The sequence below is a fragment of the Platalea leucorodia genome (assembly GCF_965183815.1).
Source record: "Platalea leucorodia genome assembly, chromosome: W".
NCBI classification, from domain to species: domain Eukaryota; kingdom Metazoa; phylum Chordata; class Aves; order Pelecaniformes; family Threskiornithidae; genus Platalea; species Platalea leucorodia.
The window spans coordinates 2,057,296-2,081,197 of NC_138859.1; the positions used below are offsets into that span (position 1 = coordinate 2,057,296).

The 23,902-nt window shown below is 42.4% G+C and overlaps 1 pseudogene across 1 annotated transcript in view; it reads right to left on the bottom strand.

Annotated features, from left to right (window-relative positions):
* Positions 1-2,951: 2,951 nt before the first annotated feature.
* Positions 2,952-23,902, bottom strand: part of LOC309601703 (potassium channel subfamily U member 1-like) — a 50,506-nt pseudogene continuing 29,555 nt past the window's right edge. The window contains exons 12-18 of the transcript in view: positions 18,063-18,277; positions 17,418-17,595; positions 11,798-11,875; positions 7,803-7,942; positions 4,183-4,380; positions 3,731-3,840; positions 2,952-3,051 (exon numbers count right to left, since the gene is read on the bottom strand). The product of the transcript in view is annotated as a potassium channel subfamily U member 1-like (transcript). The remainder of the gene's footprint in view (positions 3,052-3,730; positions 3,841-4,182; positions 4,381-7,802; positions 7,943-11,797; positions 11,876-17,417; positions 17,596-18,062; positions 18,278-23,902) is intronic.

Here is a 23,902-nt window from a genome sequence, read left to right on the forward strand (position 1 = left end):
ATAACCCAAGCAATACACAAGAAGATACTGTTGCTGAAGATTCAAAGGTGGTAGCTTCAAGAAAGCATGTTTGCATGCACCCCCACACAGATTCTCTCCTACACCTTTGCTTTTCACAGTTTGTGACAACAGAGATTATTCCTTGCTGGAAGAATGTGGCATTGTTGACATTAAAAAAAAGCAAAACAGGCCTCTGCTTTGCTTGAACAGCACAGGCTTTCTTGATCAGCTGTCTGAGGTGCCTCATCTGTACAAAGCATTTAAACCTGTCTAACATCAAAAAGTAAGGTAAGACAAGTCACTTTGATGCTCCAGAGCACATGCCTAACATGATTATTGCAGAATCTTCCTGGTGATAATAGAATTATGCAAAGGAGGCCTTGACCTATTAATGCTTTTACCTTTCTTAGGATTTCTCTCCCTCTTCCTTCTTTCATGAGAAGCAGAACTGCTTGCTCAGATATGGCAGCTGAACAAAAAGGTGGAATAAGCAAAGTGAAAGAAGCCCCTTCTCCATCTTGTCATCTCTCCCCACTCTACCTTACCCCAGTAAATTACATGCTCTAGCAGTTGCAGGTTAAGCAACTGGAAATACGCTGTACTGGAAAGGCTGTACGACTGGAGAGGGGCATATTCCCCCATCACAGAGATACTGTGAATGCAGGATGGGGGAGCATGGCATGTGCCATCGCTGGCAGTCCTGCACCTAAGACACCTTGGAGAGAAGGAATGTTTTAAAAAAATGCACTTGCTGCAAACCTCTCTTTCTAATGGAAAAAGGACACATACTCACACCAGGGGTTGCAACAGTTTTACACCAAGTAGCATAGCTCCGGAGTAACACAGTAGTATATCCAATGTTTGGTGCCTTAAAACTGGAACTAATACGTCCTGGATCTCAATCATGAAGGAGCGCTTTCAACATTTGCCTCCATTTTCTAGGAAAAGGAGATGATTTCAGATAGAAGAGTGTGCTGGCAAGATAGTCCGAGTTTCTCACCCACTCAGGGAAGCTATGAGTAAACAGGTTTTGGTGTTTCTTGCAGTTTTCTTAAGAAAAATGCCTTAACATTGCACAAGGCCTGCTTAACATCAGAGCACAGAGGTCCAGGCAGATGTAGTTATTTAAAAGCAACAGAACAATAAGGAAGAAAAAGGATGTTACCTCCTCTGTGCCCTGCTTAGCCTGAACTACAGCTGAAAATAAAGAAAGGTTCAGATGACGACAATATAGAAAGCTTGCAGAATCTTAGTATGAGGCATCCTTTGTAGTCTGCAAAAGACTGCAAAGCCTGCCCCGGCTCTTCCTTCCACCTCTTAACTGTCTCGTGTGTTTAAAATAATGCATGCTAGGGAATGGACTGAGACACTATTATCGAAGCCTTGTTCTGCCAAAGGGTAAACAGAATCCAGTGCACAAATTCTTATCTAAGTTTGTATATACAGTGGGTGATTTTAGGCCAAAAAACTCCTACCAAGAGATCAGCTGACTGCCTTGGCCCAAGTTCAGGTCTGCAAAGGGCTGGCAAAGGGAAAGCATGCTTCCTATGTATTTTGTTTGCTCTAAGCACGGTTCACTGATTCCTACTTGCAATCTGTCCTGAATTGAAAATGTATGATTAGTTTGTTCCAGGAGAGATCAGTCCAACACATTAAGGCTCAGACCTGAATCCAAACTCCAAATTTCCCCAAGCGCAGATATGTATCCATCTGGAGTTTTGGTCCAAGCTTTTCTCTTGCTTCTTACTCATGTTGTTTGAGTGGAGTTCCTAAATGTCCCATCCTAAATCAGTACCTATTTATGTTAGGGTAAACAAACCACAAGAGACAGTCCTTTCTCCAAACCTCTCATTATCTAAATTAACAAGTATGTTATTATATTTCCTGTGTGCAGCAAGCAGCGCTAGGATACAGTTAAATAACTCACCCAAGCTTACACAGCCAGCTAGTTGCAGAGCTGGGTACGAAAGCCAGTTGCTTGACTCTTATGCTCAGTGCTTTATCTTATTCCTCAAGAGGAAAAGTGCAAGCCCAGATCTGACCACTCCTCTGGGTAGAAAAGCTTTGGAGCCTCTATTTGAAACAAAGACTTACTTTCCTCCTTTTCCTGTCTAAAATAGAAAAAGGACCAAGACCTCATTCTTGAGCTTCAGGGATCTGTTAATTGGCTCCCTAGTAAAATTACAGAGAGTCAGCTGCCTGATAATGATTGTAAATGACAGAGACTATCAGGTTTACCTTGTGATGTCCCTGGGGAGCTTGCAGTTAGTTTAGTCTGAACTCTGCGTCAGCTGTTTGGGTTCCTTTCTTCTCAGCATGTGGTATCTGGACTCAAGCTGCAGTCTTTCAAACCTAATTAGTGTTAGGGGAAAGAAAGAGAGAGAGAGGAAAAAAAAAACAAACAACAACACTCTCCTCCTTCCCTCAACTGACTTTATAACATACAGGCAGGACCTGATTTACAGTGCAAGTTCATGGGGATTTTTTGCTTGCTTTTTTTGTTTCTTTTCATGTGTATCAATCCAGCACCTTCAGTTCTGGCTGCAAGAAAAACGAATTTTAGTGTGCTGGAGTCTTTGAACTTTGAGAAGTTCAGCAGAGAATCTCTAAACTCAATGGAGTCATCGTGTTTGCATATAGTTGGGTCTGTTCTGTGCAGTGCTCTGCAGAAACTCAAGTTTTTGCCCTTGTCCTTGCAGAGAGATCATTTCACTCTCTGATATGTTTGTTGTTAAAGCTTAACAATACTGTTTTCAGTAACCTCATGTTAATGTTTAGCCAAATTCAAACTACCACTTCTAAGAAATAAGAACACAGACAATTTATCATGGGGGTCTTAATAACTTGTACAATTTTTTATTTGCAGGGCATTTCACAATCTCTCATAACTCTGGCATGAAGGTGTCTGTAGTACCTGTTTTCTTGCTTGGTAAGAAAATTTCCATCCCACATCACAGGTCATCAATTGTTGTACTGTTGAATGGAACAACACAGAACAGCAGATCTGTAGACAGCATCTTCAGATCTCGGGCAGGCCGAGCAATCACAAACCTAAAAATAGCAGTAGCACATGAGATTCAGGCTGCTTTGTGAGGCCTTTGAACTGAGTGCCTGGGACAGTAAGAAAGCTGTAGGGTTTTTTTGTAATGACTGATTACATGTGCAGAATTCTTTGGAATGATGAGACAATATACAGAGGGTTTAATTTTACCTAGGAATGGGATACATATATTTTAAATGAAGCTAATTAGTCTCTGGAACAGCTGCTGAAAGATGTGATAAATTTTTTGATTGCTCAAAATCTTTAAATCAAGACTAAATGTTTCTCTAGGAGATCTGAAACTCAAGCAATCACTGAAATCTTGAAATTGAAAGAATCAGCAAGCAGAACAGGTTAGATGAGAAGGTTCTCCCTGCCTGCAAACTCTCTGAAATCCCTGCCCTCAGCAGCATTACTAACTTCATGCTCCAGCAGCTCTCTAATGCAGAAGGCTCACTCGTAAAGATAAATCACATCTTAAGTGAACATAAGGGAATCTCATACAAGCGCCAGTAAGCACCATGTTCAGACCACACACCAGTTTGCTTCAAATGGCCTTAGCTACCTACAAGAATGTTTAAATCCAAGATAAGAAAAAAAAAAAAAGGAGTTCAGGTTGCCTATAAGATACCTAACTTCAAAGTCATGACTACTATCTTTTGGCTTATGGTACAATTTGCGATGAAGTACACTTGCCTGTTCTTGTATGGATTGGGCTCTTCCATCAGGTGGTAGAGCCCAAAGCAGAGTATCCCCAACAAGTCTAAAGCTCTGCAGTAAATGTCTCCAAAGGAGTCCTCCTGCTATAAAAGAAGCAAAACCACTCTTATCCCAAAGGAACCAAAGTGGACAATTCAGCCCAATACTAAACCACTTATTTAGCCAACTATCATCACTATTCACTACTTTTAGTACCATAATATTTAACAAGAAAGAAAGGAAAGAAAATGACTGGTCCCCCATAAGCTTAGAATCTAGGATAAAATAAGGCTATCTGATGTCTTTGCCTCTTCAAAATATGGCTCAAGCTACATGGCGAGATTCAACTGAATGAAACTAAACTTCAGGTAATGACAATCCAAAAGCACTAGCAGCACGGATGAAAGCCTAGCCCACGAAGCACCACTCAGTATGTAACTCGCCGTGACACCTGTTAGCAACCTCTTGGACAGTGGCAGGAGTGCTAGCGTGCATCTGACTTGGGAGGCATCGTGGATCGTGCTGTCAGGACTTCTGTGCGGTCTGCCGCCCTCTTCCAACAGCTGTTCCCCCAATGCTGGGCTTGTCCCACTTGTCACCAAAGTCTGCAGCAGAGCCAAGAGGTGCTGGTTGTAGTACGTCTGGAAAGAAAGAGACAATGAAAAGCCAAAGACAAAAGAGTATGCCTCGGAAAGGAAAACCAAGTTTTCCAGTGAAAACCTAGAGAAAGCGATCAGACAGACACTTTGGAGTTTTCTGTATACTTAAAGTAGTCCTTAATTATGTTTAAAGTTTTCTGACAATATTTACGGATCACCACCTGCTTAGCCCATTCCAGCTTCAAAGAGCAGTCAGAAGATCCCACCTCTGCTCTTATAAAAGAATGCACTAAGCTGTGTCTGAATGGGAGATTTCCAAAGGCACAAATGGAGTAGCGTGGGGACGTGTGTGTGTGCGCGCGCACATGTGTGCGTGTAAGAACACTGGGCAGCAGCTCTGATGTCACCTGAGCAGGAGCACACTGTGCAAGGTGAGGCTGAGTGCAACTGCCCTGCCCGGCCCTACAGGGTCCAGGTGCAGCAGGAAACTCTCTGTCCTTGTAGTTGCCACAGTTTTGAAAACCTCACTCTGTATCCTTACCCGTCAGTGTTTCTTGGGGAAAAAAGTTACCATGGTTCAAATTCAGATCTAAGGCAAAAAAAGGTCTAGAGTCTCGCTTTTTCTTTTTTTTCTTTTTAAAAAAAAAAATCTAAAAGTGTTTCCTCTGCCTGCAGTGCATCAAGTAACTTATTCTCCACCCTTTCTCCAAAAGCTCATTTCCTACATAGAGCCACTTTGTGGAATCTGTCACCTGCATTTGCCTGAGTAAAGAAACTAAACAAGCTGCAGAGAAGGAATGGTGTTACTAAATCCACGCTGAACTCAAATCCGCTTAAGAACATCTGACCATATTGTCGGGCAAATGGGTATAATGCTGTTAGAATAATTCTCAGTCTTTTAAAGTAAGGAGCTATAGTCCAGGGTTATCCAGGAGTGATACAGCTTCGGGGGAATCTGCACTTTACATATTTAACAGAAGCGTGCTGAGCTCTTTAACATATCATTGCTGTACTTTTTGACATCAAAAGGATTGCATTTCCATACTTGGATGAATTAATAGGATTTGCATGTCACCCTCATTCTGTACTTTCTTTGCTGAGTTACACTGCAGGAACTTGAAAGGCGGGGAAACTATAGAGGTGTGCATGTGTGTGTGCGTACTCAGGAAATACCACACTGCATTTAGAATAGGTCTTAAAGCTGACTTGAAAGGAGCAACATTTCTGTAATGTGCCCATGAGATGTTACCTTCTTCACCAGTTGTTGTTCGGTTACAGCTTCAGACAACCAGATTTCCTAGGAACACCTCTGTACACAAAGGCAAGGCTAGAAACCTTCTCCCATCCCCAAGCAGTTGCCTAGTCCCACCGACTCCGTGTTGCTACTAAGCTTTTAAAACTGGTCCTGTATAGCTTAGGAACCCAGAGCTGGATCAGGAAGGGAATTCTGGGCTCATTAGAGTACCTGAGCCATAATGATCGTGCTCATTGAATTGTTTTCTGCCTATTGAGACCCCAAGAATCATGTTGAAGCAAATGCCAGTTCTGCTTCAGGCTTCCAAGGGGTAACATTTCACTTTACAGACCACATTCTGCCATTCCGATTCTTCTGCCAGTCTTCTTTCAAGCTAAAAGAAAACAGCACTCCTGCCTTGTCTTGAGAAATTTCAACAGATATTCACAGTGATAGCAAAAGGAGGTGATATCGGACTGCTGTAGGCTCCCTTCCTTCTCTTTCTTCTCCAGTTCACACATCTTTTCTCTCATACTGCAATTGCTAGGCAATATCGTACTTCTCTCCGTCTTCACTGTATTTACAGAACGACTGAATCCAACCTAAGGTGCCCCTCTACTTTAAAGCAGAGTTGAGTGCTGATCATTCCTGGACAGAATCTTACGCTTGAGTGAAATTTTATCCTTTAAGACAGGTCATGCTATGTCTTGAGTTACTTTTACACTTGACACTAGCAGTCATTAATTACCATCTGGCTGATTGACATATCAGTGAGTAGCAGCAATATAATACTTTCCCTAGCACTGAAGCCGTCTCAGAAAAGCATAACTGGACTTGACACACTTATTTTGGACTGCTTATCCCTTGGAGAGATTTGTTTTGTATTTATTCAGTTTCTGTAAAACTGCCACCCAAGCACTATCCCCCTGGACATGAGCTGAGAGCAAGGCATGTGGAACTTGACTGCAGCATGGGGAAACAGGGTGAAGAGGAAGAAAGAGGCTTCCAGAAAAAAAAAAAAAAAAAAAAAAAAAAAAAAAAAAAAAAAAAAAAAAAAGAGAGAAGGCAGTTTTGGAAATGCCAGCTTATGAGATGAACTGCTGTTTTGCTCCCAAAAGCCTGGCGTAACTCCACCGAGGTGTGACCCACACGTGTGTCACCACTGACAGTATCACTCAGTTTTGACAGCAACTTAAAATGATTATGTCACCAGGGTGGGATCACCACGTTCCCTCCATTCTTGCAGTTTTGGTGCAATGTATTCAATCCTTGTGATGCAAATGTTTTTAGAAGAACACACTGCCAGGAATTTACAGAGAATCAAAATATGCACTTCTTTTACAATCTGGTGTGGTCTTGTGGCACATCAGCAGTGGCCATGTGTGTGAAATCTGTTTTATACCTTTTCAGAAAACAGCCCTTGAGAGATTCCCATTGAGCTCAATAGATTTTCCATCCAAACTTCCACTGAATTTCTGCCTAGGTGCTAGATGGACAGATGAGAAGAGTTAAATGTTCCATTTATCCCAACGCCTGCTATGGTAAAGTGGTGGTAGTGCAAGCTCCCTGTTCCACAGCTCACCAACGCACCTCCAGCCAGCCTTGCAAAACTCCTTTCTACATGAACAGGTGAAAATTCAGAGTGCCCATAATCTTCTCAGCCTTTAGCACCAATGCTGGAGCTTCCACCAAGGAGCCAGCTGGCGTCAAATGCTATTTTGGCTTCAGTGACTGCAGTTCCCTTAGAGGGACTGATTGTAACATCACATTTTCAAAAAGTAAATAAATCAGGCTGCCTTTAAATACTTTTTGCAGCCTGTCAATATTTTGCAGCTGGGAACAGGAGGAACTTAACGAAAACACTGTAAAAGTTTCTCCAAATAATTCTATGTGTATATCAACAACAGGGGCAGTTGCTGCTAATAGCACATATTAAAAGATGTGCCTTTTGGAGCTGATAGCTGCCTTTTAGTGTATGGAACCCACTACCCCAAGGAATCACGGAGGCCCACTGATTAGCAAGTTGCTTAAATAGGAATAGATACATATAATTCTCAGGGCATCGCGTAACTAATCACATCACCAATCTCTGCAATGTTTCTTGTGCCCTTCTCTGACACACATGGTCTTGACCATTGCTAAGGCTAGATTAAGTGGGTTTATCCTGGCTGGTAATCACTGTTACACACCGATGCCACTAAATATGACAGGACACGATACATCTACTTACCACAGACAAAAGAGAACTCAAGAAGCCATCTGAGAAGATAGCTCCTGCGGGGGCACCAGTGGTGAAAAGCTGATCTTGCTCTGGAATCTCAGAATTGCTGCTGGGAGCCTGATTAATGAACTGGGCATTTGGTGAAGACTCTATTAGAAAAGCAAGGAAGAAAGAGGAAACATCTGAGCAACAGAGAGAAGCCATCTAGAATCAGAAATGAAAGTTAACAAATCCAATTTACCATTCTGTGTCCAGCACCAGCAACAGCATGCAGCATTAGTAAAGAAAAGAGGAACAAAATATTCAGTGTTGGTAACTGATTGTGCAATGGCAGACAAAAGACACAGAATCCTAAAAGTAAGTTTTAAGATATCAGATCATAATTAATTTACCCGCTTTGGAAAAGAATAATCTAATTTCTTCCCCTCATTTTCCTGACTTAACAGAAATATGATTACTATTTCTATTGGCTTTAATTGGGGTTAGAGTCCCTTTCACAGCTGTCCTACTGGTACAGGGATCCTCACCAGTTTCTCAACCTTATTCTCGCTGGCTGAGATAGTCTTGCAGAATTCCCCCTGCTCTGAAAGTGATTCCTCCTTAACTTTTTCTATTTTCAGGGAACTGTCTAAGTACACCCAGGCAGAAGGCCCCTGCTGTGCTACTGAACATGCTAGGTATGTCCTGGCACTCCAGCACTACCAGTAAGAATGCTGATGAATGACAGCAGCACAGCGGGAGACTGAGAGGAATTGAGATCAAGAACTCATATCTTCCCATTAAAAAATAGAGCGCGAGCACAACTAACTCCATGTGAGTAATGACTGATTTCTATTATGTCCCCTTGGGTCAGGAAGCATTTGAGTGCATCATTTTTAAAGATGACTAAAACTAGCCAGAATCACAATACTATTAATGTCTCCTGTTGTCTTGCAGTGTTGGTGTCATCCTTCAGCCATGTATTCTCAATACAGATATTTCACCCACCCTGGATTTTAGAGTTGGCCCTGCATCTGGCATTAATCAGTACGACTCCACTGACTAGCTTATACAGTCTGGGTATGAAAAGCACGGTCTCACAGCCACAATAAGGGATCCACTTTATTTCTCCGCACGATTCTCTTTCTCCTTTACATATTTGCAGGATTCTTATTTCTTTACAGATCACTTCGCTATTTCTCTCCCAGATCCGTCTCCTTATGGCAAGGGTTTCTAGAATCCATTGTTTCCAGGAATAACCATTTATAACATGCCTTTGAGCCCACCGACCAACTCACAAATTCGGAAGAGGTTCGACACATCGAACCGTGATCAGCTTGGTTGATCTGGGCCTGCAGAAACCCCGTGCAAAGTTTGCCATTTAGCGGGCCTTGCATCAGCCTGATGCGAAGCGGCCAGTTTAGCATTTCTTATTTTTCTGTGTTTCTCACCATTGGGCAAGGAGAAGCAGCAGCATGTCAGAGCACGACGACAGCACACAACTCTCCTGTTCCTCAAGGCAAAATTCATACCCAGCCCCCTTTAGGGGATTGCAGGCCCTCAGCGAATTCCATCAACTCTGTCCCTGACTCCATGCCCTTAGCTCAGTAGGCGCTAGAGGACAGCACACCTTTTGGGACCACGGCACACCTCTGCACTCGGGGGGCTCTGGCATGCCATCCTGGTCACAAAGAAACTGTGGCAGAGGCAAGTCAAGCTTGGCAGTTCTGGCTCTGTTGAGATAGCACATTGCTTCCTGCGCCTGTCAAGATTAATTGCAAAACTCCTGCTGACTTCAGTGGTGACAGGATTTCAGCAGAAGGTACGAAGGGTCTTAGCTTCTCTTATGGCAGGTTTTGAGCAGCAACAGTGCTAGCAATATGTATCGTATTGCTGGCTTTGGTTTGTCAGACACACCAAATGATACAGATAACCCCTGGTCAACACTCAGTGTGCTGTGAAATAAGAAATTGCCTGGAATGAGCAAAGCCCTTACAACTTAAGGCACATGAGTATTATCCCTCTCAGCTTGTTTCTAGAGATAGGCACAAAAGTGAGCATTTGTCTAGATCAAGGTCTACCAGAGGGACTTACAGGAAGCTTATTCAATCACAAGAAAGCTCCAGCTGTTTTTGTTTAGCTGTTTTCTGCTTCCAGGTTTTAAATTCTTGGGATTATTTTGCTTCCTAGCCCATCCCTGTAACTCCGAACATATTTCTGTGCTGTTCAAGACTACAGCAGGGGGAGGCATCCATGTGCTAAGGGACTGGGCTCGATTCATTATTTTGTCAAAGATCTGACATGACTAAAATCCAAGTCATGTCAACAGATCGCAGATGTTTTTCCCTCCACTGACACACCACATCCTGGAGGGAAATCACAGGGGTGCAATGCCTGTCTGAAGATGTTAGCTTGACTGCACAATATCTTCTCAGAGGAGCTGGGCCTCAGTAGCCAGCTCAAAACATTTCTGAGACTTTTGGACACAGCAGAAATAAAAGCCTAAACCACAGCACAAGACATCCAAATATCACTCTGGGAAATTCAAGAGTTCTGAAATTACTCAGAAGGAGGCATCGTTATCTTATCATTATTTTGCGCTTCTTTATTTTGCAGTAGCTCCTCAGTGTTTCAGTCTAAGGAGCACACAGGACTGAATAGCCCATTGAGGTGCTTAACTGCTTCTGGGACACAGCTCATCAGGTGCAAGTTTTGACTAAGCAGTATATCGGAGCTTCATATAAATAAAATATTGCTAGTGCCTGCTACAGGCCAAGGCTGCTCACTAGCCCTGTTCCAGCTGCAAACCTGGTGAGGACTGGAAAGCAAGGACCCCACATGTGCTGGATCCACACAGCATTTACAAGCATCGCACCAAAAAGAAAGAAAGAAAAAAAAAAAAAGCCAGAGTGAGTCAGGGGCCAGTCATGATGCCTAGCAACACGCTGCGCTAATTTGATGGGTACATTCTTGTGTCAGCACTTTAAATGGAGCTAAACATCCATGTCCCTTGGGACTGGCAGCCCAGCCATACCACTCTGGTGTGACGCTGACTGCTATGTTACTAGTAATCAGTTCATCGGTGCACATGTTCCTAATTAACAGATCCAGTTTGTAACCAACAGGAGATGAAGACAAAGATAGCCAAGAGTGGCATGAAAGAACTCCATGGGTTACTTCAGTTATGAATGCAGACTAGAGAGGCTGAGCCTTGTGGAATAAGGACAAAGGTGTCTGGGCTCTGGAGTAAAATGCCTGCACTCTCTGTCCACCTTGGCACGTGCACGGACCCATCCAAGTGCTGCACCCCAAGCAATCGCTGCACAATGCAGGCTGTTTGGAACAGGCTCTGCTCTTTCACAGCCACTTGGACAAATGAGGAAGCCTGCAGCTACCCCCATAATCCAGAAGAGGAGGAGGGAACCATGACCACTGTTTCACAAAGGGGAGGGGTGCAACAGAGAGAATTAGGCCTTGATTCACCCCATTTTTTTGTGGGGTGAAAACTGGGTATACAGTTTCAGTGCTTTCTCAAATCATCAGAGAGGAAAGTATGGCTAAAAGGGCAAGTTCAGATTTCATCTGGGCAGTATTGCCTTTGGTGATGCCTCTTTCTCCACTGAAAATAAAGGTAAATGAGGCAAATATGCTTCTGCTTTATCTACCTTAGTGAAGTATGTTAGGATAGGCGGGATGAATGCAGGCCATGTGTCTAGAACTCAGATCTCCTGAGATCCAGTCCAGCAGAAAAAAACCCAAGGACATTATCTTTCTCCTAAATGGATGCTTCAGAGTTCTGCTACACACTGAGACCTTTGTAACACTTTGTTATATTTATTCTCCTGATAAACCATCCTGACTCCTTCAAAGCCAGTGAATTAACATCTAAGTCAAACCTTTTAATGTTCCTTGGACATGTAGTGCTTGTCGCTTTCTGCCCGTGAATTCTAAAAAGGGCCTGGGGTAAATAAATAATGCAGCATGCATATTGCTTCTGTGAAATTTGTTCCTAAAGAACAACTTACTCAGCTCTGTAGCGATGGGGATCCTTTTATAACATGGCTGTGATTGATTCCCCAATGCTCTCGCTCTGAAAACAGCATCTGTAGAAACAGTCAATAACAACATGAGGAGAGAGGGAAGTTAGCAGAAGCAGAAAGGAGAGAAAAAAGAAAAAAAAAAAAGGAAAAAAAAAAAGAAACCAAGGCACAATGGTTCAGACTGACAAACACAGGAAATTTCTTACCTATGCCTAAAAATGTCATTGTCATGCAAAAATCCCAAAGCATTTCCTATATTTAGAAAGTTTCTTGCCTTGGTTTGCTTTTCCAAGGCTCACTTTATTCACTCAGAACTTCAAAGGATTAAAAAAGAAAAGCTCCCCTGGGAGCTGCTTATTGACATCATAACTAAAATATAATTACCCTCGGTGGAGCAGCAGTGCTGGTTACGGTGTTGTTTGGCACAAAGCCCCCACTAAGCCAATTTGCACTCAGAGGGCTTTTGAGGGAGGGGGTTGTGTTTTTTGCTTCCCCTTCAAGAAGCCTGTACATAAATAGATGGGACACGTGCTGCAGGAATGAAGGCAAAAGCATACACCATCACTTATTTTTTAAAACCTGGCAACCAAAAAGACTTAAAAGAGAAATCCAGAAGTTCCTAGAAGCACGTGTCCTTATTTCCTCCCAGTTCTCCCCAGCTAGCTGATTTAGTAGAATCAGTCCCAATTTGGAGTCTGCTTTCTGTGTTTTGATCACATCCAATCTTGTCTCCCTTACCATTATGTCTAAATTTTTCCTTTGCTACCTAGCACAGCATCTGGGTAACTAAGTATTAATAATACTCCTTATTGCACAAGACAGTATCAAAGTCAAAATGATGGCATCTAAACTCCACTAAAGATTATGCTAGAAATGGAACTTCTTCCAGTTCAGATACTGTATAATGGATCCTTTCTGCTCAGAGGAGCATGTGAACATTGGAGATCAAAGACCCTAACAGGGTCCTAGATGGACCATTGCTCTAATCGACCATCTCGGAGGTTAGGCAATGGACTGCCAAAAACCTCATTAAAGATGGCAGGCATCACAATCCCTCAAAACAGCAGAAAAGTCCTTCCCAAGTATAGCAAGGCATCTCTGAATGCATGCTAGTGGCAGCAACTGAAGGCCTGAAATGAATCATTGCCTTTATTGCGCCCTTCCATGTACTGTAGCGGTTGATTTGAATGCACGTCTGATCATTGCCTGGATACCTTTTCCCTATGTCAATATTTTTGCTATGAAACAGTACATAGCGCTCTACCTGAAATTTTACAAACTGGCAGGGTGCTATTACAAAAGATTACTTAATTGTAGATTACTACTGTACATTTGAATTTCAGTATCTTATTAAGTTGTCAGATTTAATTACCATTATATGTTTAGATTATGCCACAGATTATTTAGTTCGGTACCTAGGTTTGCCAACCTGTTTGCTTTGTGACATGACAGGGTGATAATTACAGCATTACTGGAAAACCTAAATTTTTCCATGGGAAAGACTAGAAGTCCTTGGCATCAGCACTGACCCTAGTAAATGCTCATTCTTGCAAGTGTAAGTAATGTTTACCTCTGCGTGGGTCTGGTTCTCTAAGACCTGTCTAATTCCCTACCCCATGAGACAGGTAACGTGCAGAACACGCCTGGGTTTGTCGGGTGTGAAATGCTCACAGCGAAATCTAAAACCACAGGAAATGCAATTGATTTGGGCTTTGTTACAATCTCCAAACTGAGACTATGCCTGCCGCAATGCTTACCAAAGCACCTGAGCTGTTAAAGGAACTCAGGGCCTTCCATCCCAATAACTGTTTTCCACTATGGTTAGGATGCAAAATGCTATAGCTTTGTCTACAGCATCAAAGCTGGGGCTGAGAAAGGATTTGGATGGGTAGGGTAGCTGGATACCCAGCCAAGTCATCTGCTGTCCCATCATCAACGGCAACTACTAAGTGAGAAACATCAGCCTCTGTCTTTTCTTTTTAAATCAGGTAATAGTTGCATAATCATCTTGCTTTAGAAAGCTCTTCCAACTATTCTTCTGTCTTTTCCTACCTGCTTCCCCTCCTGGCTACTAGCATTAGTCGAGGCTAAGTTTCCTGGATCCAAGTTTTCAATGTAACTTTACCCTTCTCCTTCACAAAATTAGGTTGTGACGTAGAGGACTGTGGTACTCTTTGGGTCTCCCCTATATGCATTAGTTTCTGCTGTCCATTTCCTTTTCTGCACAACTTCTAGATATTTCTCCTACAAATGGAAAAGACTTACTAAACCTGCTGGTTTTCCAACTCTGCAGCTGCAAGCACCCACTGGTCCATGTACGTCACTGGTGGAAAATGCAGATTTCACCCGTACACTGTAATTAACTACTGCAGAGGTGAACCAACACCGAGTTCCGATCAGCACGGGCACGGCCTGGCTACATTACCAGTATTTGCTGTTCTTATTGCTTCCTAGCTAACTTGACAGCCACTGACTCTGGAAAATTTCTTGATACTCTCTGTACTGTTGGTTCTTTTCTAGCTGGACTTGTCTTCAGTGCTCTTATGTAACTTAAATAAGGCCAGCGGCCCTACTCTCACTCCTCCCCACAAAGAAAGAAATAAATTCTGGTAAAAGCCATCCTTTCCCAGCTTGTATCTCTCTTTTCCCTGAAACTTTCCTCATTTTCTGACCCTCATGAACTATTTCACCTGGAGGCCATCCAGTCCATTGGGACCAACTAAGATGAGCTGCTTTTATCAGTGAAAATTTTGTCTTCTCAGAGATGAATTCCCATAAAATAACAATGGTGGGAGGGAAAGCAGAGATTGAAACAGTGGGAGTGGGGACATGCACATTCTGTTTCTGCTCCGGGCACCTTGATCCAAAACTTGGTGGCAACAACCTGTGAGTAATTTACTATCTTATAGGAGCACATATTTGTAATGCATCTGGAGACCTTCAGAGGTAAAGACCTTAAAAGAGCGTAAGAAACAGCCTTAATCTTGCAGCTGAATCTGAAGGAGCTTCTGGTATGGGAATCCTAACCTAAGATTTTGGTCCTATAGTTATAAAAGACTATGGCAGCAAAGAAGAAAATAGGCTGGCTTTTTTAGCAACTCATCTAATGAAGCTATAAGGAGAGAGAGCTTATTTTTACACTAGCAGATTTAATGGCTGACTTGAGGAAGAAGTGAAACTTGTGTCTTAGCCTTATTTTGCAAATACATCTTTATTCATTGATGATGATATCCTGTAACTGAGCACTGCTTTTCTGACTGCAGAAAACACTGTAAATCTGAAGAATAGCCTTAACTGAGTAGCCAAAGATTTATTAGACTGGAATTGTAGTCAGCTTATGGAGCGACAATTCACTAACATCTGAGCTAGGCAGTAGGGGCCTTATAAATATGCAAAGTGAAACACCTAAAATGGATAAACCAGTGTGGGTTTAGAAACACGGTATTTTGTCAACTAGAGTAAGACAATGCTGTTATAGTAAATGGTGATAGAATCTATCCTCTCTAGTTTGAATCAATCTTTCAGAAATAACTGATCACAGTAATGGGTAATAACAAGAATAATTTGCATTTGTGTATTGCTACATTGTGAGCTTGAATTTATCTGGCTTTAAACAAGCCTGGGAAATAAATATTGTTATGGGGCTCTATGCTGAGGTGCAGCATGCCTCTAGCAGCTGCCAGGGATGCGCAGCAAAGGAGTAAGAGAAATAGAAGAAACTTTGACACCATGACCCTTACTTGATCCTGCCCCTTCTCAAAGCCAGAAAAGAAACCCAGAAGCACTGATTTCCATTCCCCTGTTCTAATGTCTAGACCATACTTTGCCTGCGTTCCTGACAGAGGACCAAGCAATCCCAATTTCTGCTCATACCCGAAAGGTGGTGGTGTGTATTTGGCTTGGTTCTGATGTGCTGAAACAGCGTTAGCTGTAATACACAAATAGCCTTGTGCCTGCATGTCTCTGCTCTAACTGTTCTGACTACTAGCCTCTTTCTGCACAAGCAGAAATCCTTTTGATGCTGTTCTCAGTGACCTTGTAACTACAGAACTTGATTATGGTTTTTGCCAGTATGACTGAATAAACTTTTTTCCCATCTCTCATGATAGCAAGGATGCTGAACAGATTTAAATCTGCAAGATCCATTTTTCTGATGCAATTCATCACGTGCCCATTTTCCCAAGGGAAGTGAGGGGAAAAATATATGCTTGTGGATTAAAAAAAAAGACTTTGAGTATGCAGGTGGTGATGGTTCTGACAATGATACGCCCGGTAAACTGCCTAACCAGCCATGCCTCAGCTTACCCAACTGATCACACCTATGTCAGCATTAGGTCCCTGAGGTCTTCTGCTGGAAGGAGACAAAGCAAGCCAAAAGCTATCACCTCGAAGAGAAATGAGTAAGTATGAACCCCGCAAGGCAGCTGGGTAAGGTTTGATGAACAGATGCTCACATCTCTATTTTCCATACGCACATTGTAGTTCAGAGTTCTGCACTCCATGTGCTACCATTTTGAGTGATAAAACAAAAAACACTGGAGGGGAGTAGGACGGTGATTGATAGGATGAAATATCCTTTTTGCTCCGAGTCTCTGTTTTCCAGGTATAGGTATAAAGATGCAGTAGGTACAGTATCTATATCTGTCACTATAGATGGAGATACATAAATTATATATATAAAAGTACATACTATTTACTTCCTCTCTAGATACAATCAATAAACAGTTCCATACATCTTTATATTTATGTAGCAATAAATACATTAGATAAAAGTAATCTATTCAAGTCACGATTACCTCTTACTCAAATATGCCTTATAAATAATTTGTCTTCTGTTCTGATTGTATACTCTGTATATTGATATTATTTTGTCTAGTTGTTATGAAAAAAAACCCTGTCTCTGCCTCAACTCTAATCTTTTCTTTGGCACAGCCATTGTTTTAAAAGCCTAGAATGATAATAAAGTATGGGGAAAACGCTTAGGAGAGCCATCCATTTCTCAGCCCGTCTTCAGTTAATTAATACTCCACATTCTCAAGAGGAGGACAAATCTTAGCTCCTTCGCCAAATTAAGGGAGGAAGAGACGCAATAAATATTCTACTGGGCTGAAGTCGTTTTTGCTTCCACTGCAGTTCTGAGCTACAAGCTCTGTTTGTCTGGGAACAGAGCACCCACCCTATCAAGCCTCAAGGGAAAGGCATTGCTCTTCTCTTTTTGAAGGATGGAAGGGGCCTCCACTCACACATGCTTTTGCAAATAATACAGCAGTTACCAACACTGGTTACCATTTACCTTCCAGCCACAGTCTCTTTACTGGAAACCTTGAAGCTTCACTCAGAATTTGCAGGAGGAACTGGCATATTTCCAGGAGCAATGCTGCCTTATCACTCCTTCCTTCGCATACCTGTAGCTACAGGAACTGGACTAGGCTGTAACAGCCAGCTATGCTAAAATGGACTCCTGGCTCTTTTCAATTACATACTTATATTCAGGAGAGACAGGCTGTGGCTCAGACTAGTGACAAGTGATCCTTTCATTCTTCCCTCCTTTAGCTTCCATTTTGGTCACATCAGCATGCTCAGAGGCAAACGGAAGCATGCTTACCTAGGGGGCTGAGCTGGATTTACCCTGCATGGATCAGATGTTCAGAGTGGCCAGGATGCTTTCCGCGTCCACCAGGGAAGGACTGCTTGAAGCAGTGGTGTTGGAAAGACAGAATGGCGCATGCAGCACAATCTTGGCCATTAACTGCCCTCAGATCTGCACAGGAAAGAGCACTACCCTGATAAAACCAAAGAAATAGTGATAAGGAGAAATCTGAGAAAGCTGAACATTAAGGATCTTTAAGGGTGAAAGGTGAACATTAAATTTGTTTCAAACTCAGCTGGCACAAAGGTGTTTTGCAAACATCTCCAAGGTTTGAGCAATTTTGGAAATGGGGAAGTGTCCAATAAACTGGAAGTCTAGACCTGTGAATTTTCTTCTCTGACCAATCAGGATTAGCTTCTCAGTGCTTCTGCAGGAAACCAGAGAGTACCAAGACTTCCCCAGAAGAAAAGGAATATTTAAGAAGAGAAAGCTTTTCAACATCATCTTGGATTCAAGCTCACGTCTAGAGCCTGAGATAATGTTGGTCCTTTTTGAATCTGAATTGTGCTATCATCAAGAAGTTTTAAAATGTATTTAGAAATGTGCATGAGAGCTAGAGAAAGGAAGGAAGAGGGAAAGAGAATATAAAAAAATTCTTACTGAGAATAACCACAGCTTTGGGAAGTTCTGAATAAATTTCCATTCTCTTTGCAGATATTCCAAAGACCCAAATCTTTCAACTCATGGGAAATTAAGTTACCAGCTCTTAAAGGCATCATGAAGTCTTGCAGCCCAATCAGTGGTGAGTTTCCATCGCCAAAGACGCAGACCAAAACGTGATCCTGCAGGTTCAGTGCTGCTTGGTCCTTGCAACTCTAAATTTAAAACAGAGTTCTTCTAAACCAGCTACTAGGTTTATTTTAGATTTTTCTCTTCAGTCAGAAAGACTTAAACTTAGCTGCGTAACATCTATGGGTAGAATGAGACTATATATAAAAAGAAGTATCTGCCATTAAGTATTTGGATCCCAAGTGTATCCTACAGCAGTGAAAAATTCATATATGTTGGCATAAAACATAAAAAATGTAGAGCAAGGCAACAATACTAGTTTAATGCCAGGAGCTTAATAATTACTTTGGTCTGGTGTTTTTTTTCCTGGCTAATTGATCATGCTTCTCAAATGAGCTAATTAGTCTGGGAAAATGTACTGGGGAGCGGGTATTGCTTAGTGTGGTGCCTCACAGTTGGTAGGTAGTATGGCCAAGTCAGCCAACCAGGCTTGTCAGAGCCATTGCATTAATGGCCACACTAACCAACCAGGAACTGTGGGATCAGTATATCCCTGCAATGTTCAGTCCTTGGCAGTTTTTTTTCCACAGAGAAACAAGGGCCTTTGTCAGGGAGAAGTTTCCTGATGAGAGATTAGAATCATAACCAAATTAAATGGTTGTCTCTAACTAATTAGATTAGTTTAAATTGAATAATGAAACCTTTAGCTGTATTTAATGTAACATGCCTGAAGTCCAACGATTAGTCTGCTGAATGAAGCTAAACAATTAAAAACACAATCTATTTTATAGCTTATTTTATAGGAACAATTGGAAAAACTATTACTGCTGAAATCTGCAGAGGAAATGCACAATTACAAGACCAACAGGAGCAGTCAGTACAGTGAATGAGCAGCAGGGACAGGTGAGCCACTCTGAAGACACTACGGGAGGACTTAGGCCTTCCTTCCAACCTGGGGCCAAGAAGCTGGCTATATCTGGCATTTATCACTTTATTACTGAGGTCAAGGAAAAAAATATATTAATTTTCAAACATCTATGCTGTATTAGAATGACGGTTGTGTAATCTTACGTAAAAGCCAGAGGACCGTATTTTGCTATGTGTTGAGACGCCCTGTGTTTTGCATGGACATCAAGGAGGAACTTGTGTAAAGTATATCCATCTAGCTGCCCGTGGTTTCCAAACAGAACAAAATGCTGAAGTGTTATGACAAATGCCATAGGAATATACTTGCACCTTTAAGCACCTAAACAACTTCAAAAATGTAGCTTTTAAAAACCCAAAGCACAGTCTGGGACTTTGTCAAGCACCCAACTCACTCCCCAGAATGCGTCTTAGACTCCCAGGCTTGCCTGTCCCAGAAACGTGATTGCAAAGGAAGGGACTGCATGAACATGAAGTGCAATAGCTATTATGCACTAATTTCCTTTGTGGACATTCTTAATCCTCATAAAAAGCCCCTTGCACAGTCTAGCTTAGCTACGCAAAAACACTCAGTACAAAACAGAAGTGGCACATGGGGAGTTAGGACACACTAGCAGTTGTAAGCCTTTTCCTCATGTAAACCCGCCTGTAAGGTCTTTTCAAAACATCACCCCTCAATTCACAGAGCTGAGCTTCCAGTCCTATTGGGATATTTGCCCATTTGTAATGACTAATCCTATTTTGGAGGTTGCTGGGCAATAGGGTCCTTTTATTTGCTTGGAAGGAAGCTGCAGCATTTCAAGCAGCATGAATTCCAGCCTGCTACAAGTCTCCCAGCTGGCAGAACAGCTTGAACATTCTGTATTTTTGATGAAATCTTTGATCACCTCATTGCAAGATTTGGTTGCCTACTCTCAGCTCTCTGGCAGCTCTGAGTGCAACCTGCCATTTCTAGATGGGGTTTGTTCTTTTACGGATTAGACACATTAAATAAATAAACCAAACTGTCTTAAAGATATCCAGATCAATAATGTCACAGACACAGGAGTCTGGAAACACAACATACAAAATTTTAGAATAAAACAGATGTCAATCAGACCTTCCTTTGTCCATCTGCTGAGATCCTCTCCTGAGATACAGTGCCTGCCCTGCTTTAGATGAACACAGAAGGCATTACTGATCCCCTGGAGATCTTTCTCTGTTCCCAGGTTACCACCTAGATTACACGGGAATATGGCTGTGGAATGAGCCTTCAGCTTCCACCACTGCAACAGAGTCTCTACGTGACCCTGGTCAAGATACTTTATCTGCAGCTCCCTCCTGAAAAAGGGTAATGGTAAACCCTCAGTCTCTCCCCTCCAGGGCAGGGTCTGTCTCCTACCTTTGCATATGAAATCAAAGTTAGAAATTAGCTAAGATAACACTGCTAAATAAACAGCAGTAAACTGGAGAGTGCTGTGCCCTCCATCTAGATCAATGCATTGAAGCTCCATCTTATTCCTAGGAGAACAAGGAGGAAGAGACGTGAGGATCCCAAAAGCAAATCCCCCACACCTACCAGAATAGCCTCCTGCAGTGCAACAGCATCACACCAGTGGAACATTCCTCTTGAATCTAGGATGACACTGCTCTTCTCCTCTCCTTGGCCATCAAACCCCCTAAAACAGAGAGAAACTTCTTAGCTACAGAACAACCTCGCAGCAGCAGCAGTTACAGTTTACCCAAGTTGAGATCACATCTCCAGCTGCTGCCGAGGTGCCCTCTTTATCTACATCGTAACTTTCATGTCCCATAGTAGCAAGGAAAAATTAGGATGTATGAGTCACACATGAACCATGACAGTATGGGGGAAAAGGGTTGTGTGGTAGAGGAATTCCTTTGTCAATGTCAGCTGAGACAAACATACTGCATATAAAAATATACTGCAAAGTGTTTCCTTGAATTATTGTATCAGTTGTAATGTTTATATCTGTTTGGACTTGGTCCCTAGGATTATTCTAAATAATGAGTTCTTCAGTGGGGACATTCATTGAAGCAATATTTATATAAACATGGTCTTGATTAACAGCAAAAAGAAGTCAGCAGGAATTTTCCCCTTGTCTTCAAGGACTTTAAATTATGCCCATATTGCAGGATATTCTTAGAGGCAAATTGCAGATCCATAGCTGTGTTTGCATTGTGTTAGTTCAGAAGCAGCAACAAGACCACATGAAACAAAAGCCGTTCAGTCAAATGCTGCTCTGAACATCAAACTGTTTCAAAGGACTGCTACAGAACAGAATTGTTGGGGAAGTCATGTCGAACAACAAAGGGTTGTTCACATGTCTCCTCAAGGCCCAGGCATGGACAGAAAAAGACCTTGAATCCGTTGGATAAACCATTTGCTCAGCACCATCTCTCTAGCTTTACTGTAGGTAGAGTCAGCCTTGAACAGTTGGCCCAAGAGCAAAGTTTATTTAATCACTCTGTAAGTGAAATCACAACGATAACTGAAACTTGCCAACTAGGATTACAACACATACTGGACACAACAGCTTTAGTAGAGCTATACGACCAGACAAGTGTTTGGTCCTGACATTCCTTTTCACATCCAATTTGTCCTTATCTTGCCTATGCAGTATTGGGTGAGGCGAGATTAACGGAAGGGAGACGGGGGATTTTGCAAGGGGAAGGTGCCATTCATTATGAGGCCTGCAAAGCGGATCTAGTTGTGCCCTGTACAGACCAGCTTACGCTGGTACTGGCTTTAGCACTTCTTAGCACAGCATTAGGGAACCTGAGAATTTGCCCCATTTTTGCAAATGGGGCTGGGGGTTTTGCAGCTTGTGCCAAACTCCATGGTGCCATAGATATACAATTAACCCCTACCCAAGAGAACTAGTTAAATGTCACAGTCATTTCAATAACGGCAGCATAGCTACAGAGTCTTTCCCATTCCATATGAGAATTCAAAGACCAGGCTGGAACTTCTTTACAGTTTCTGCTAGCTCCCCAGGTCTTAAACTAAGGAACTAATAACAAATCCCAGGACTGATCATCTTAGAACAGGTTACCTTGTTCTTCTAAATTAATATATTTGTAAGTTTTATAAATGTTCACCTATCCTAAAACCAGCACAAGATACAAAAGCCACAAAGGGTCGACTAATGGCGTGGACATAAACTGTAACGACAGACTTTTGCCTAATTGCTCTCCAGTCTCCTCTGCAGGAAAGGCACCAAAGAGGCAGAACAGATCTGTGTGCCCTGGCTGCTGCACTACTGCTGCTTCAGAGGAGGCAAGAGCAGCAGACACCGGCAGCTGGAAGCAGCCTAGGGGAAAAGAAAGGAAGGGCAAACACAAAGTGGAGTGCTGCCGATGCCAAATGGCTCGTGACAGCTCTGCTTCTCTTACAGACCGGCGGTACCAAGCCATGAGGCTTCCAATCTTTTTCCAGGCCCTTCAGCTGAAGTCCATCGATCTCCAGAAGTTCACAAAACATAGCCAAAGCCACCACACTACCTATCCCTGTTGCTCTCTTCTGCCACTTGCACAGTTCTTGCTCTCAGCAGCGCTTGCAGCAAGGAGTTTCACAGGCAAACAGCATATTGCATGAAGCGTTTTTTTGATCAGCTTTGAAGTACCCACCTTCAGCAAAATGAAAGGTAATTTTGCATCTCTGACAAGGGGCAGGGAGAGGCTTCAAACTGGCTCTCCTGAGTTTAGCAAGCTGGTGCAAAACTGGAGGGAGAGGGGAGCACATACCCCTTTAAATCTCTGCAGTGTCTCTACACAGCCCTGTGCTAACTGCAAGCGATTGCATTTATTAGCCACACATCTCCTCCTCAGATAACAAATCCTTAGGCCAGTGATTAAATGGTATTTTGGCAAGTTAGAGACTATCTTCTCACAGGCTCCCTTACTTGACTCAGATTTACCAATCAATCAATGTATATATCTCTATCATAATAAAGCCATCATCTATACACACAACCTGTCAGAAATGACAACTCCTCATTCTAATATTATGGGAAATATATACGCCTTGGAGGAAACACCTGTTGGATCCCTACAGTGGGAGATAGCGGGAAAAGACAGCAGGAAACCCTCTGCATCATAACGGCATCCACCTTGCCAAAGCCAAGCACATTCTGATTTAACAAGCCATTCTTTAGTTAAGGGATCCTTCTGCCATATATTCTGCAAGTTACATGATTCTTACGGAAATCTGATTTTCCTGAGAGACTCGTAAATCATCCTGCACTGGACTCTGAGGAGCTTGAGGATGAGGGCACTGGAACTGACATGCTGTAGTACCCAGCAGAGACAGAAATAGTCTCTGATTGAGCTACAGTCACTCACTACAGCCATTAGCAGGTTATCTGGGTCACAAATTGACTGTGCTGTGGGGGCGCAGTTATCTGTGTTGGCTCTGCACGAGTCTGGAAAGAAAACAGTTGCATTCATATGATGCTGTGCATTGCCACATCTGTGTTACTTTTCTTTCTCTAGCACATTCTCGTCTGAGGTTCGTAGACTTACATTGCACTGAACAGAATAGCAGAAAAGGACAAGACCACGTTATCAAAGACCATACAAGTGGAGTGACTTACAAAAGCACTACGTACTTTGGACTGTGGACATTTCTGAAAATGCGGCCCTAGCAGCTGAACCTTTTGAAAATAGTGTTCCACAGTGTCAGGTGCATAAGCCACTGGTGTAATTGGTCTGTGCCCAACCCACAGACGAACTGAGTCTATTACAACAATAGCCCACTATTAAACTCAGAGAAAAATTTGGTTTTATAC